Raw genomic sequence first — 16,813 nt, 5'->3', positions numbered from 1 at the left:
TATTCTTCTGCAAGACCATGCCCTCACAGGCTGATCCACAGAAGCGGGGGCAGGAGAGACTTGTTAGATATTTTTGCAAGGTTATGCTTTTTATTTCTCAATACTAGGTTAGCCATAACAAGCACTACAAACTGGCTGGCTTAAAACAACAGAAATGTGTTGTCTCACAGTTCTGGGGGCCAGAAGTTTCACACTCCAGGTATTGGCAGGGCCCTGCTCCCTCTGAAACGTGTACGGGAGAATCCTTCTTGCCTCTTCTAGCTTCTGGTGTTTGCTGGCCATCCTTGGGGTTCTTGAGCCTGCAACCGCAGCACTTTGATCTCTCCCTCCATCCTCATGTGGCCTTCTCTCCCATCTGTCTCCTCTCATCATCTTATTGGGGCCCACCCTACTCCAGGATGGCTTCATCTATAGTTAACTAATTCCATCCGCGATGACTATTTCTAAAGAAGGTCTTATTCTGAGCTACCGCGGGTTAGGACTACAGCTTAGCTTTTGGGGGAACCCAGTCCAACCCCTAACAACAAGGGTTGAGGGAAGCATTAGGAGAGGGAGAAAGGAAGGGAAGCATAGAGAGGGAAAGAAAGGCAAAGGGCAGCAAAGAAGGAAGAGAAAGGGGTGAAACTGAATACCTACTGTGTGCCAGGCAGTGTGCTTAGGTGCTGGCGACCCAAAACTGGGAAGCCGGCTTGGCTGGCAAGAACCCTCTGACTGGTATGTCCCATGATAGATGACGAAATACGGCAAGCATTAAAGACACTCCCCTGAGACAGTCAGTCTGCTTGTTGCGTGGAAGGGCCTCTGAGAGCCTTCGTTCTTTGGTTCTCTCTTACAAGGAGAAAGGATTTCCTCTGAACCCCCTGAACTCTGCTTGTCTAAAACATCATTGTACCGTGATCTTTGATGCAGGTTACCTCAGAGGCGGTTTCTGTCCTTAGTGACACAGGGCAGGTCACTCAGCCTTCTATCAATTGTTTCCATTGCCTTGCAGAAGTCAAAGTAAATCATTTCCTGAAGGGATTTTTTGTCTCCTCAATAGCTTACCAGTGACACCATGTGCCTGCGTAGACTCTGTAGTAATAAACTACCACACTGAAAGACTAGCAGAGCCAAACTCTAGCCATAGGAAGTGCATTTTTACTTGACAATTGCAAACGTTTAAACAAAAAACAGGCCAAGCCGAGTTCATGTCTACTGACAAATGAAAAGTATGCCAGTTGCTACTCTTCACTGCTCTGAAACAAAAGCAAGTGTTTAATGGGTAATAGGGCTGCCGTGATCCGTGATCCTTCTTCCACTGACCCCACATTCTCCTGTGGAATGTTCCTTATCAGCATTAAAAGTCACCGCATTCCACACTGATCTTTCTAGCACAGGCGGCGTGAAACAATGCTACTATATAAGGCTATTTCCAGCTGCCAAAGTGCTGATTTCAGCAACAGAGCTTCGCATTTTAGACCATTCTCCCACCAAAGTCAAGTGCAAGTGGGAGACTTCTTCTAGGGTGAGATAATTTGGGAGCCAGAGGTCCCTCAGAAGACCACAGAATGCAGAAATGTGCTGCCATTAATGATGTATGACATCATTGTAAATTTGACATCTGAAAATGTGTGCCTTTTTTGGAATCTAAAAAGCCAACACTTTGGGGGCACAGTTCACAAAGAAGCATTCTGTGTTTATATTTCACCATGTATTTTGAGAAACCCTATGATAACTTCATTTTCAGAAAATTGAGGTAGGAAGGAACTCTGATTTCCAGATAATTTTCTAATGATTGTAACAATGCTGACATTTTACTCAAATTCAAGTTGCAGAGACTGGATCAAGGGCAGAGAGGGAACTAGCATCCGTAGTATTTTATATGAGGGGTGAGTGGAGTGACTTTGCCTCCCTGAGAATGTGTTTTAAAATTCAATATTAAAATGCACTGCAATGAGTCTGCACCAACTCATTTGTTCATTCGACCAACATTTATCTGCAACATACTCTGCTGACATGAAAGTTTTGGAAAGGAAGACAGAAGGTGGAGGAAAAGCAGAAGTGACCCAGAAATGTCCTAAATCAAGTATCAGGGAATAATGGAGAACTGATAATACCTAAAACATCTAATAATTTTGCCTTACCGGAAACAGCAAGAAAATGAAAAATGTACTTCAAGTTCTAAAATAGAATAAATCTCTCAAACTAATAAAATATTGAAGAAAAGACTCTATAATTGAAAGTAGTAGAAATAAGTATTTGTCCCCTTTAGAATTTAAAGATATTTTTCAAGAAATTTCATTAATAGGCAGTACTAGAAAATATGGACTGAGATCAAAATGGTTTTACAATTCACTGAATTATGGAAAAATAAAATCTTATGCTGAGCGGATATTGCTCGGTGGTTGAATGCCTGCTTCGCATGTATTAGGTCCCAGGTTCAATCCCCAGTACCTCCTAAAAATAAAAAATAGAATAATCTCTTATGTGTAAAGGGAACTATTCATGTAGTAGTGGAACACATTTGGATTTCTTCAAATTCCCTTTATCTCCCTATGTCAGCAAAAGCCTATTTTAGTGGCATTCTCATGGGACACTTACACATAGCACAAAACCAACCTATAAAGAATTTATAGAAAACATCTTGGGAGCAATTAGGAAAAACTAATTTTGCTAAAAAGTAACTTCTCGTATTGGATATATATATATGTGTATTATTTTTTAATGCCTCAATTGAAGTTTTCTTCAAGTAGTCATTAAGTAAAACAAAATATCATGAAAATGATTGCAAAAGTATATGATTCATAAAATAGTGTCAGGATCAAAAGAGAAAGAAAAAATAGATTAAAAGAGAATTCTGTTAGCAATTTCCAAGCTATTTGTAAGCAACAAGTTCCCAAAAGAGTGACAACTAATTTATTTTATTTTTTTTTAATCTTGGTTTCCTAACTCCATGCCCAACTTCTGCTTTGTTTTTTGTTTTTTTTAAAGATTTATTTAATTCCCCCCCCCCCCCCCCCCCCCAGTTGTCTGTTCTCTGTGTCTATTTGCTGCATCTTGTTTCTTTGTCCGCTTCTGTTGTCAGCGGCACGGGAAGTGTGGGCGGCGCCATTCCTGGGCAGGCTGCACTTTCTTTCGTGCTGGGCGGCTCTCCTTATGGGGCGCACTCCTTGCGCGTGGGGCTCCCCTACGCGGGGGACACCCCTGCGTGGCACGGCACTCCTTGCAGGCATCAGCACTGCGCATTGGCCAGCTCCACACGGGTGACAACTAATTTAATGAGTGGTTAAGTATTAACTTCTAGATTCTTGTGCCTTAATCTGGGCCTCAGGTACGGTGGTATGGCAAGAATTATGTAAAGCCAAGGATGAATATGAAACATCTTCCTGAAGTATTTTATGCAAAGACTTTTGGGAGAGAGTTATTAAAGCAATAATGATATTTTTAAAGAACACAGAAGTCAGTTGAACTTTTAAAACAAATGACTTCAAATAAATTTCAGGCTTGAGGCAGACTATTCGGGGCTACATGTTCATTCTCTTTGGCCTTAGAGATTTCTCGGTGGAAAGTTAAAAGAAGCATTTCTCTGGGTTACTTTAAATGGATCTGGAATGCCCAGTGAAAATGTGTGCTGGATACATAGGGAGAGCTACTTTAGGTAATGGCCTTGGGTCTCTAGGCTTTCTCAAAGCTTGCCCCATTTGTGATGTCCTCACCCAATTCTCCTGGCACCTGGGCCTCCATCTTTACAGCATTCTTCACTCTTATTCTTCAACTCATTCCTAAGCTTCATAATTGGATTTGGGACTTTCTTCTCCAACTTTGGCCATCATGTCTTCCCTCTGTACAATGAAGGTGAAAGAGGTTCCTGTGCCCCTCCACAGCCAGAGCAGCACCCAGCTTACTGGGGATGGTGATGGATGTGTGCAATACTTTTAGGCAGCAAAGGCTGAGCTCTGCTTTAGAAGATCCATCAGAAGGGCTGTATCTGTCCTACAGATAACTTTTATATTCTCTACTCTCCCTGTTAAGAAAAAATAGGGTGGGGGTCCTTAAAAAGAAAGAGCAGCACTGTATTTATACCCAGTTTCCTTTTTTTCACAGTGTTGTTTTTAAGTATTTTTATTTTTTATTTATTTTATTATTATATTTTGAGATACCTGGGCCAGGGATTGAACCTGGGACCTCATATGTGGGAAGCCAGCGCTCCACCATGGAGCCACATCAGTTCTCCAAAGTGTTGTTTTTAAGAAGTCGTTTTCTTCAAAGTACGCTTTTCAATGTAGGAAGGGAACTAACAGTCACTGCATTTCTACCATGAGCCAGGCAATGTGCTAAGAACTAAGCCCTGCACTATATTTCAGGTAATACAGTAATATTATAATAGGTTATTTTTAGCACCATTTCACAGATGAGTGAATGCCAATGAAGGAGTTTCAAATCCAGGTCTCTCTGACCCCAAAGTATAGACGCATGTTCCTTCTACACTAGATTGTCTTCCAAAAGATATAACGCTCAGGTTTTGTTTTGCTTTTTTTAAAAGATTTATTTATTTCCCACCTTTTCCCTCCTCCCTGCTCTTTTTTGTTGTCTTCTCTTCTCATTTTCTCTCCCCTAGGATTCACTGGGATTTGATCCTGGAGGCCTCTGATGGGGAGAGAGGTTCCCTGCCAATTGAGTCACCTTGGTTCCTAGTTTCTGCTGAGCTTCACTTTGACTCTTGCCTTGTCTCTCTTTTGATTCATCATCATCTTGTTGCATGACTCACTTGCACGGATCACTGGCTTGCCACATGGGCACTCACATGACACTCATAGACACTCGTGCGGCCACTGGCTCACCACGCGGTTTCTCACGCATGCACTGACTTGTCACATGGACACACTTTCTCTTCTTCTTTTTCACCAGGAGGCCCTAGGGATCGAACCCAGGTCCTCCCATATGGTAGGCAGAAGCTCTATCGCTTGAGCCACATCCACTTCCCTATTTTGCCTTGTTTCGTTTTGTTCCCAGCTAACACTGAAAAGCTGGGGGAAAATCCTTAGAAGACCTGTGCCCCTATATTTTATTCAACATAGAAATTATCCTATAGTGTTCAGACAGAACCCTGAGCCTCTATGGGGACACCCCTGACAACATGAAGCTCCCACCTTCAGAAATAGTTCATTCCATTGTTCAGCAACTCCAGTTGTTCTGGTGAGTTAATTTCAGCCAATGTTTGGGCAACATCCACTAAGGACTAGGAATTATGGTATATACTTAGGAAAAAAAGACAAGATAGCTTACCTTTTCTTGTGCAATTTGTGGTTGAGTAGAGGAGACTAAATTTTAAATGGCTCCTTTTTATAAAGTTGTTCTTTGAATAACTAATTCTGTGTTCCTGAAATTTTGGCAATCTTAGAATGCCTTAGATTCCCCAAGACTAGGTTAGATGCCTCATTCATGTATTTCCATAGCATCGTAGACTAACCCCATCACAGCTCATAGCACACTATTTGCAAATTGACCATTTCTTATCTCTATCCCTATTGTTTTACTATAAGCCCCTCTGAGCGTAAGAACCAAATCTGATTCCTTCCTGTGTATCTAAGACTTAGCCCCCTGTATGGCAGATAGAAGGGACTGAAAAAATTGTTGAATGAATGAATAAATAAATCTCTTCTCTAAACTATTCCAATTCATTTATGAAACTTAGTTTCCATACCCACTCCTCCCCCTGCCCCCACCTAAGTTGTCCATCTTTGGATTATCAGTAGATTTTTGAAGTTGCACTTCAAAGACAGAGGCCAGTCCTGAGAGAAATCACTCTAGCTATGACCCGATAAAGCCCACTTTATTACCCCCTGACCAGGATGCTAACCTTCTTTTCAAAGTTGACTGAGTTTTGTTTAATAGCTAGGTACTCTATGTGGGACTCAATGCGTTAATAGTAATTAATATTCATTGTAATCATTATGAATTATGCACTAGACTGATAGCGAGCAATTATATATCAGGATGGTATTATAATGACGGGCACTCTTTCTGACAGTAGGTTCCGTGCCATTCTATTGTCATGGATATTGAACATGACCCTTTGTTATTAGTATAACATTTGGACCAGGAAAATACAATAATAAAGTAATTTGAGGTGCCATGAACAATAAGAAATTATAGTTTTGATAACTGTTACCGACTATAGGTTTCTTGACCCAGGGACCCTTTCTTTTCATCTTTGTACTCTCAACAGTGCGACTGCCACATGCAAAATTATCCAGGTTCTAGCCACTTCTCACCACCACCTCTGTAACTTTCTCGTTCGAGCCACCACCATCTCTCCTCTGTGTTAATTCGACAGGTCTAAATCAGTCTCCTGCTTCTGCCCTTGGCCTCCACCAGTAGATCCTCACCTTGGCAGTCAAAATGATCCTTTAAAAAGCTAAACCAGACTATGTCGCTCCTCTGCTCACACCCTCCAATGGCTTTGCATTTCATTTAGAGAATGAAAACCACATGACTTGTTTGCTTGTGCCTTTCTGGTCTAACCCCCTGCTACCTTTCCCCTCACTCATTCTATTGCAGCCATGCTGGCCTCCTTTTCCTCAAGGCTCAGACCTTTTGCTAGTCCCCTGCCTAGATCATTCCTTCCCTTAGAAGCCTGCATGACTCTCTCCCTCATCTACTTTGAGATTTTGTCACCTTCTCAGGAAATTCTTCTTTGATCACTTTTTTTCATCTTGGTGGCTTTCTCTTTATTGATGTGCCTCCTATCATTTCCCCACAATTTCAGTCCTTTCCATCTACCCCCCCCCCAAAAAAAAGAAGGTAGTGAAAAGAAGGGATTGTTGGGGTTTGAACCACTTGGGTGGTTAGAAAAGGAACAGAAACGGAAACAATCACAAGATGTGACAGAGATTGACCACCAATCAGCAGAGTGGGAAAGATGGCAGAGAAAGGTGGAGAAGAAAAGAAAAAGGAGAGGTACTAGGGGCCATCTCTCCTGCTAGCAGGGTCTGGAGAGAAAACTTCAAACATTAAGAAATGCAGGTTCTGAAGAAGGGAGATGCTGTTTGAACTTGAAGAAGAAGGGTAGATCAAGGAAGGAGGGCCATCTCTCGCTGTAGAATGGGACCCCAGCAGCAGGGGCAGCAGCCTCGCAGACCATAGACACTTTCATCACCGTAGGCAATGTATAGAAAGAAGTCTTCTTCATGATGTGCCTGGTATAGCTGGTGGCACTGGTGGGTAGAATGATATTGTTGACAAAGAAAAACAAGGCATCCTCAGCTCGGAGATGAATTCACTTCCAGATCAAGAAATAGAACTGACCAACTGTGAGATCAGAAGGCACCAGCTATTTCTCTTTGTCCAGGTCTCCTATCTGAGCTTTGGGAGCCTTCTCTACTACCACCGGGACACAGTCTGGGGTATTTCTTTTAGATTTCCTCACCTTCAGAGTGGTGCTTCTGGAACGGATGCTCCTCTTTATACACAAACTTCATTCTCCTGGGTACTGGGCTGGACCGGGCTCGGCTGAGGAAACCCAGGGAGGCTGATCACCATTAAATAACATACACAAACCCCCAACCCCACCCCAGTAGCTCACCCTGTCTTTCTTATATGGCCTTACTTTTCTCTGTAGCACTTAATGCCTTCTAACATATTTTTGTTGTTGTTGGCTCTCTCTCTCCCCGCTGGAATGTAAGGTGCCTGAGAGCAGGGACTTTTGTCTATTTTTGTCTGTTTTGTTCACTGTTTTATTCCCACTGGCTCCAGGGGCACTCAGTAAATATTGCTCACTCAGGAAAGTCTTCACACTTTTACCTTTGGCTTTTTCCTCTGAGCATGATAAAGAAAAACAAATAAAATCCCCCACAAGATTCCCCATTTTAACAAAACAAAACAAGACAACAAAGACCAACAAGGAACCTTTTACAACAGTTCCTTTCTTAGCCCTCTCCATTGTCACTATACACAACTTCCCTGGCTGACTTTCTCAGAACCCCTGGTTTCAGCCACAATGTATATCCTGATGATTTCCATATAAGTTGTGATCTCTAGCCTGGCCTAGCCACTTTTTAGACAACCACCTCATATGCATCCCCCTTTATGCATAACAAGCATCTCAAACTCAACGTTTCCAGGACTGAAGCCATTGTCACTCCACTGAAACCTGTCCTTCTTCTGTGTTCCCTGAGAGGACACCCCTGTCCACTCAACTTACTCAAGGTTCCCTTTTGGCTTTTCTCTTCTTCACTTTCTTATCCACATGTTCATGACGTTGTTTCAGTTTTACCTCCTAACTAGCTCTCAAATTCGTTTTCTTTTGAGGGCCTAGTTCAGACTCTCCCCACTTTTTGTTTATATCACCATCTAATCCCTGATAGTTCTTCCTTCATCTTGTCTTTCCCCTCAGGGTCTTAATTTTCTATGGCAGAAGTAGACCATCTAAAATGCACATCAGATCCTGTCACTGCTCAACTTAAAACCCTTCCTTGGCTCCCCAAAGCATTAAAAAGAGTCTAAGCTCTTTTAGATACAAACACAACCTATGTTTCTTGCCTTGTTCTCTATTGTGTCACTCCTGCTCTGTACTTTCACCGGTTCGAATGCAGTTCCCACAGTTTCATCCATTCAGGGTTCTTGCCTTTGTTCATGTTGACCCTTCTGCCTGAAACACCCATTGCCCTTTTTATTTATACAGCAAACTGGTACTCGTTCTTGGGCTCAACTTCTGTACCTTCAGCAACACAGTGAATTAGATGCTCCTTCTCTGAGCTCCCACAACATCACATACATGCTTCTAGCATCAGCAGTTACCCTCAGTGGAAGTTGATTTACTTACCACTTCCATCTTTCTAAACTTTACATTTTTTGAAGGCAAGGATTATGTCATTATGCATTTTTTCTCTTTCACTCTCAGCCCAATTACTGGCACAGAATAAACACCCAATAAATCTTATTAAAATGAAGTATCTACATCCCTTTTCCATTCTTAGCAGAGAAGAAAATTAAATAAATCTTAATTAAAAAATAAATGGATCGTGACACTCAGGGCAGTTTGGAATGAACTAAAGGAGTAAGATCACTGGGAGCCTATAGAAATGATTCTAATACTGGAGAGCGGGTGGGTGGGTGGGGTGGAGACTTTCCCTATCTCCACGGGGCACTGTGTCAGACATGGAAGGAGGGATTCAGAGCCATGGCTAGGTAGCAAGTGATGATATGGAGCAGGAAGTAATGTCATTGTGGCAGTAGCTAACCCCAAAGTCGCTCTAGAGCCAGTTCCCATTAGCAGAAGCAGAGACATGCCACAGGTGGTGGGATAGAGACAGCAGGACCAGCGGGTACAGAGGAGAACTTAAGTGCTTACCCAGGAGAATGTCTTACCTGCACCCAAGAACCCTTTTGGAGTAATGATAGGAATGGAGCAATGGAAATTCACTTGATTACTTTCTTAGGGCTAATGTGACCCTTTCTGCTCTGACAGGTATGCACATAAAGGTGCAGAGATTAAATGTCTAAATATAAGGCACCTTCTCGTGGGAATTCCATTGAGATACTTCTGGTTCTACCAGAGGAAGCTTCTCAGCCATGAAATAGAGAAGAGAACATGTGGAAATAGAGTGTATGGTGATAGTTATTCAACTGTCAGAATTCCTATAAAATGCTGTGATCAGCTAAAAATGGGAATGTTATAACTCTCTAAGTCATTGACTGTATATTTAAACATGAAAAGGTCAAGAACAGACTTGTGCCACAAGATAGAGACTTCCTTTTGGTTTCATATCAATTCATCAGTTCACACTATTAGGAACCAATGGTCAACTGTCATCATCCAGGAGCTTAGAGTATCACAAGACACTTTGTCAAATGCCCAGCTGAAATCCCTTTACATTTGGTCTATAGCAGTGGATTAAATATATAATATAATACATGAAAAAAGTTGTACTGGCTCTTTATGTCCCAGTAGATCAGGGGTTTTTAACAAGGGGTCCGTGAGCTTGAATTGAAATTGAAAAAAAGTCTTGTGGGGACGTGTTGGTGCAGGTGTGATAAATTTGTTAAATAATACACAATGTAGTGTGGACTTAGTAAGGGGTCTGTGGTTTTTACCTGACTGGCAAAGGGGTCTATGGCACCAAAAAGGTTAAGAACCCTTTCAGTAGATACTGATGGGAAGCTGGAAGTTGCGGCTACCTGGAAGGCTGAAGCCCATGCTAGCACCAGCTGGGCCCACAGGGATTCCCCAGACGGACCTTGACTTCCAACCCCAGCTTTTGAAAGAGTCTGCTTCCTCTGCCCGCCCTAGCCCTGGCTGGCCACTTGATAATCTGGGCTGCATGGCTGCAGCTGCCACCATTTCCACAGCCCCAGCTGGTTTGCGCTCGCCTTAGAGGATAGCAGCTAGAACCTCAACTGCCTCTCCCTTTCGTCTGCACTCCTGTGGTTGTTCTAAATATCCAATCTCATCCCAGGGTTACCTTGTTAGTTCCAGTGTCATTTCCCAGCTCGTTCCTTTTTCAGGTAAAACTTCCTACCCTACCTTTTCTGTCTGCAGCTAAATGTGCTTTATATGCCAGCTTTCTGATTACCAGCCAAATGATTTAGGGCAAGTTACTTAACATCCCCAGGCCTCACTTCCTGATCTGCAAAATGTATATGATGCCAATTAATTATGTTATCATGTGGATTAAACTAGATGTAAAATTCTAGAAGCCTAACACTGTGGATGTTTCTAAATTTTTAAACTATTGACATCCTGCCTGAATATCATCTAGAATTCAAGATCCACATTTGCTCCATTTTGAAGATCAGGGTTTTTGCATGTTTTCAATCACCTAGACACTTTATTTTGTGATAATTATTTAGCACTTACTATCAACCAGGCAATGGTGTGGGGATGCAATATAACAAGAAACAAAAGAGATAATAAGGTCTGTGTTCTCATGGAGTTTATATTCTAGTAGCTAGATGGGTTCAGTTTTGGAACAAGTTGACTTGCAAAGACAATCAATGGTTTTATTATCCAGAAAAAATAATTTATCTGGAGTTAGAGATGAAAACATTTTGTTACTCCTGGATATTCTTTTATATGTCCTCTTCTATCTTGAGTTTGTTTTTCTCTAGAAGGGATTTCTTCTAACTTTTCCAGTTTGAAGACCATTCTTCTTTATAAGAGACAAAAGGAAAATAGGGATTGCAAAATTCTATCTTCTCATTGTCATATATTAGTATTTCCCTGCTTCTATACACAGTGTCTGACCATTTTGTCACTGTTCATTGTGCTCTAAATATAATTTTCAAAGTCCTTTTGGTTCCTTCTGGTACAGGAGTCCTGACAATAGCTGGTTATATCACATTTTTTATTGTCTTTTGGAGGAGTCCTTTTTTTAAAAGATGTTTTTTATTTATTTTTAAAAGATACTTAGATTACATAAAGTGTTACATAAAAAAATTTAAGGGATTCCCATATGCCCCATCCACCACACCTCCCACCCTTCCTCACATTAACAACTTCTTTTATTAGTGTGGTACATTCATTGTAAGTGAACACATTTTGGAACATTGCCACTAAGCATGGGTTATAGTTTACATTGTAGGTTACACTCTCTCCTATTCAGTTCTTTAGGTTATGGCCCTATATTCAGTTCTTTAGGTTATGACAGACCTGTGTCTGTCATTCCAGAGTCACTCAGGACAATTCCAAGTCCTGAAAATGCCCCTGTATTACACCTCTTTGTCCCTCTCCCTGACTTCAGTACCTCCAATGGCCACTGTCTCCAACATCAATGATATAATTTCTTCCATTGCTAGAATCACAGTAGTCTATAGTAGTCCACTAAAGACTTATAGTCTATACTGCAAATATGTAAAATATGGCCTGCAGTAAGTCCACTGTAGGCCATATTTTATTCCCCAATACTGAGGATTCTGGGATGGTGATGTCCACTCCACCTCTGATTGATAGGGGCTTCAGTCCTATGCGGCTCATGGATGGGACTTTCTTGCTTACAGTTGTAGACTCCCTCAGTTCCTTGGTGTGGTGGTTGTCTATCCTCACTTCCTTGTTAGTTGTCCTGGGTGAGTCGAATGAACTGGAACGTAGGTGTTGCAACTCTGCTGAGGCTCAGGGCCCATGAATAAAAGTGGGAAAAGGTAAAGACAAATGAGTTGATATGGCTAAGAGACTTCAAAATGAGTCAGGAGGTCTTCCCAGAGATAATGCTTATGAACGTCTCAGCAGGACCTCATAGACAGCCAAAGTAGATACTACCCCAAATACTGGGGCTCCTGAGGTCTCTGGAGACACCCAAGTCCTACAGTCATGGCAAATAGCTCCAGAGGTTGGTGCCTCACCAGTGGGCCCTACTTTGGAGTTTGTGCTCCCCAGCGTGACAGAGTTGGATTCAGATATGACTTCTCTACACATGCTTCTGGTGTCCCTTTTATTGAACCTATATTGGTGCTGGAGTTGGTAGGTATACGTCCAAAGAGACTTAAATCTCTGGGCTGGAGTAGGTCTTTTTAAAACCTACGAATAAATATCTAAGCCCATCAGAGTCCTTCTTTTGGCCATATTGGTTCCTGCAATTCCACTGCCTCTACTTAATTTAATTCCCTAGTGCATTCTCTTTCTTGAGTCATACTTTTAGATCTTTTAGATCTCTGCCCAAAGCATTAATATTCTGTAGCTGCCTTCCTAAAACCTGAGATCATAACAACTCTTTAGACAACTGCTGGCCTGAAGTAGCCATACATACAATTGTAAACTTTCTAGAAATCACATTTAAAAAAGTAAAATGAAACTGGTAAAATTAATTTTAATTATATGTTTTGTTTAACTTAGTATATCCAAAATACTATTTCAACAGGTACTCAATATAAAAATTATTAGTAAAATATTTACACTTTTTTGTGTGAAGGCCTCAAAATCAGATGTGCGTTTTATAATTTCAGCATATCTCAGTTCAAGCTAGCCCCATTTCAAGTGCTCGGAAACCGCACATACTACAGGTTACCATGTCAGCACAGCTGTAGACCCACTGCAGAAGCTATCCATTAAGTTCATTATTTTTTATGAATGTATTTGGTTTGTAAAAACTTCAGCAATGGGTAGAATAAGCCCCATAACCCAAAATCTAAAACTGAGCCAGTCTGAAGTAGTTTCCCTATATTCTGAGCTCGATCTTATGGGTTTTTCTTCCTCTTATTCTCATAACTTGCCTAGGACTGTACATGATAATATACATACTCAGCCCCTTAGCATGGGGTCACTAATCATTTCTGCTTCTCTTCTCATCACCCCTCTCCATTGCTTTTATCTATAGCTTGTCATTTTTTTAAAAAGTAGATTATTCTAGCCTTAAAAAATACCTAGTAAACAAACAGTTTGGAAAGTGTTTGATCTCATTAACAAGCAAATAAATGTAAAACAAAAGAATAATTAAGAGGTTTTTTAGCCTGTTAAATTAGTGGATTATTTTAAATGATAATACCCAATGAAGATGAAATCTCATAAACAATTTCTCACACCCTGTTGGTGATACTATCACACCCTTTTGGGAAAACGCTTTGACAATATGAGTCACTGTTAAAAATATTCATTCCATTTGATCCTGTAAATCATCCCTCAAGGAATTTAGCCTACAGAAATTATCAGTGATGTTGACTGTGATATTCATATGGATTATTTCAGAATTATTTATAAAAGTAAAAAGTAAAAAGAACTTCAATGTCTAAAATGGAAAATGGGATAAGAAATTATACTATGTCCATTAGGCAGCATTTTGAATAGGTTTTAAACTTATGATCAAGAAAGTCTTTCAGCAATAAAAATATAAGAATAATATGTTAAGGTGAAAAGCATGGAGTGAAATTATATATTTAATTCTATGAAATATGAAAAATTTTTAAAAGGTACTAGAAAAGATTATGCAAGAATGAAAATATCAGTTCCATTTTTAGGTGATGGGATGTGGGTGATCTTTTTTTACTTCATTTCACTCCATGTTAAAAAAAAAACTTGTAATTTATTTAAATAAATTGGACATTTAAAAGGTCATTTGTTTGGTGATAAGGTGTTGCAGATGCCTGTTCTGTCACTGTTTAGTGGCCCACAAAGGACCTGGATTCTCATGATATGTCTGCCCCTAAACAGCTGGAAGACCAGGACACAACATTTCTTGGCTGCAGTTTCCTCAGCTGTTAATGAATAATAGAACTAAATGACATGGTAAGTGTTCCAGATCTAAAATCCTATGATTTCACAAAAGCATGGACCAAAATAACCTCTATTGTGGTTCGTGAGGAGGCTCAAATGAGATAACAGTTATGAAAATAATTTAAAATGTGAAAAGCATTCTATCCTTTCATATTGGTACTATTAAAATTCAGTTCTGTAACTACATTGTGCTGAAGCTTGGCAAAACTAATCAGTTGATGTTGGCTGCTCACCTGTGTGTGCATTTTATTGTATTCTTTGTATGTTGGTCTACTAATGGAAGATATTTCAACAAACTGAGGTAGATGAAAGAACAACCCTTCTAAGTATTTATAGGTGTGGTTGCCCTGTCTTGCATATGCCAGTTTGCCTCCGTTTACTGATATAGGAAATGTTGTTTTGAGAATTAGACTTACTTCTTGGGGATTTTTAGAAACTATACTTTCGGCATTTTTATTCCACTGTATCACAGTCCTAGATTGTCAAGAAAAATGAGTATTTTTCTTGCTCTGCTTGCAAGTTCAGTGCGTCTAGTGAGAGGTTTAATTATTTTTTAAAATAGGGGCCATATTTTTACATTTATATACCAATCAATAGACATTTATTCTGCTTTTTTACAAAACATTTGGTTTTTAATGAACAGCTTCATTTATTCAATAGAAATTTGCATTCCAACAAAGTTAGAATGTGCTATCTATCCTAGGTGTTGAGAAGAAAATAAAATAAACATGCTTCCTCCAGGAGTTTACAATGCCAGGGAGTTTGCAGAAAGACACTGAACTAGTCAACAGAAAAATAAATTGTTACCACCGGCAATGAGTGTTCTAGAAGTAATTGGGTGCCGCCCAAACAAGACCACTTGAAAAGGACATGCCTTCATAGTGGATGGTGAAGGAGGGTCTCTCTGAAGAGGTGATCACCTGACCTGAGAGGATGAGAAAGAGAAGGAGCCAGCCCCACAGAGGCAGGGAGAGCAAGTTGCAGAAGGAAAGCAAGTGCAAAAGCTCTAGAAGGGGGATAACTGACTTTGTTCAGAAACCAAAGGTCAGTATAGCTGGAAATTATAGAGTGTGAGAGGGACAAAGGAGCACAATGTAATTGAAGAAATAAAGGGAAAGTCATTTCAAGGAGGGCCCTGCAGCTCGGGAAAGAAGCTTCACCTCTATTTGGGGTGGGGGGGTGGGCAGGGGAAAGCCACCGAAATGCTTTTATCCTACCCATCCTTTATTATCCATTGAATATTTTTGTCGTCTACTGTCATTTAATAATAAGGAATACATACACATAGTAAGTAATTTAATAGGAACAAAAGATGACAGAGGAGAAGTCAGCCTCTCCAGGTCTTCCTTACCCCCAAGCCCAGGTCTCCTACCCAGAAGGTACTTATGTCTGGGCAAGAGGGACAGGAGGTGGAGACGTGTGTATACATTTGTATAGTTTTTTCCTCTCATGGCAGTATAATACACACATTGTCCTGTACTTTGCTTCTCTTTTTACTTGAATATTTTAGTGATTGTTCCATAGCAATACATATAGAGCCTCAATATTTTTCTTTTTCAGTGGCTGCATAGTATTTCATGGAAAGTATATCTCATAATTCACTTAATCAGTTCCTTATTCATGGATTTTTATCTTGTTTCCAACTTTTACCATTGTACTTTTTTTTTGCCATTATACTTTATACATAATGACACAATTGTCATTATTTAGATTTTTTTCGCATGTGAATATATCAATAAGAATAAATCCACAGGAATGAAATTTTGTGACCAAGAATATAAGCATCTTTAATGTTGAGAGATAGTATCAAATTGTCAGTAACAATTATTTTACTCTGATCAACAGTAAATGAAACTCATTGTTTCTCCATATATTCCTTCAATCAAATAGTACATTATCAAACATTGTGTTGTTAATCCTTTGGGGATAATGGTGTATAGTAGTTTTAATTGGCATTTCATTTATGAGTGAGGTGGAATACTTTTTATAGGTGTGAAAATTCATTTGTATTTATCTTTCTATAAAATATTTCTTCATGTTTTTGCCCATTTTCTATTGATTTATTGGCTTAGTTGATGTGTAAATACTTTCTCCAATTTATTGTTTATAATTTACTTTGGGGAAGCGGACTTGGCTCAATGGATAGAGCATCCGCCTACCACATGGGAGGTCCGCGGTTCAAACCCTGGGCCTCCTTGACCCGTGTGGAGCTGGCCCACACGCAGTGCTGATGCGCACAGGGAGTGCCGTGTCACGCAGGGGTGACCCCCGTGTAGGGGAGCCCCACGCACAAGGAGTGCACCCCGCAAGGAGAGCCACCCAGCGTGAAAAAAGTGCAGCCTGCCCAGGAGTGGCACTGCACACATGTAGAGCTGATGCAGCAAGATGATGCAACCAAAAAAGACACGGATTCTGGGTGCCACTGACAAGAATACAGGTGGACACAGAAGAATATGCAGCAAATGGACACAGAGAGCAGACAACTGGGGGGGGGGGGAAGGGGAGAGGGAAAAAAAAAAAAAAAAAGATGACACAACAAAAAAAGAGACACAGATTCCCAGGCCGCTGACAAGAATAGAAGAGGACACAGAGGAACACACAGTGAATGGACACAGAGAGCAGACAACTGGG

This window comes from Dasypus novemcinctus, chromosome 22, assembly GCF_030445035.2.
Source record: "Dasypus novemcinctus isolate mDasNov1 chromosome 22, mDasNov1.1.hap2, whole genome shotgun sequence".
NCBI classification, from domain to species: domain Eukaryota; kingdom Metazoa; phylum Chordata; class Mammalia; order Cingulata; family Dasypodidae; genus Dasypus; species Dasypus novemcinctus.
The sequence above is the reverse complement of the archived record's forward strand: the minus strand, read 5'-3'. Positions refer to the sequence as shown.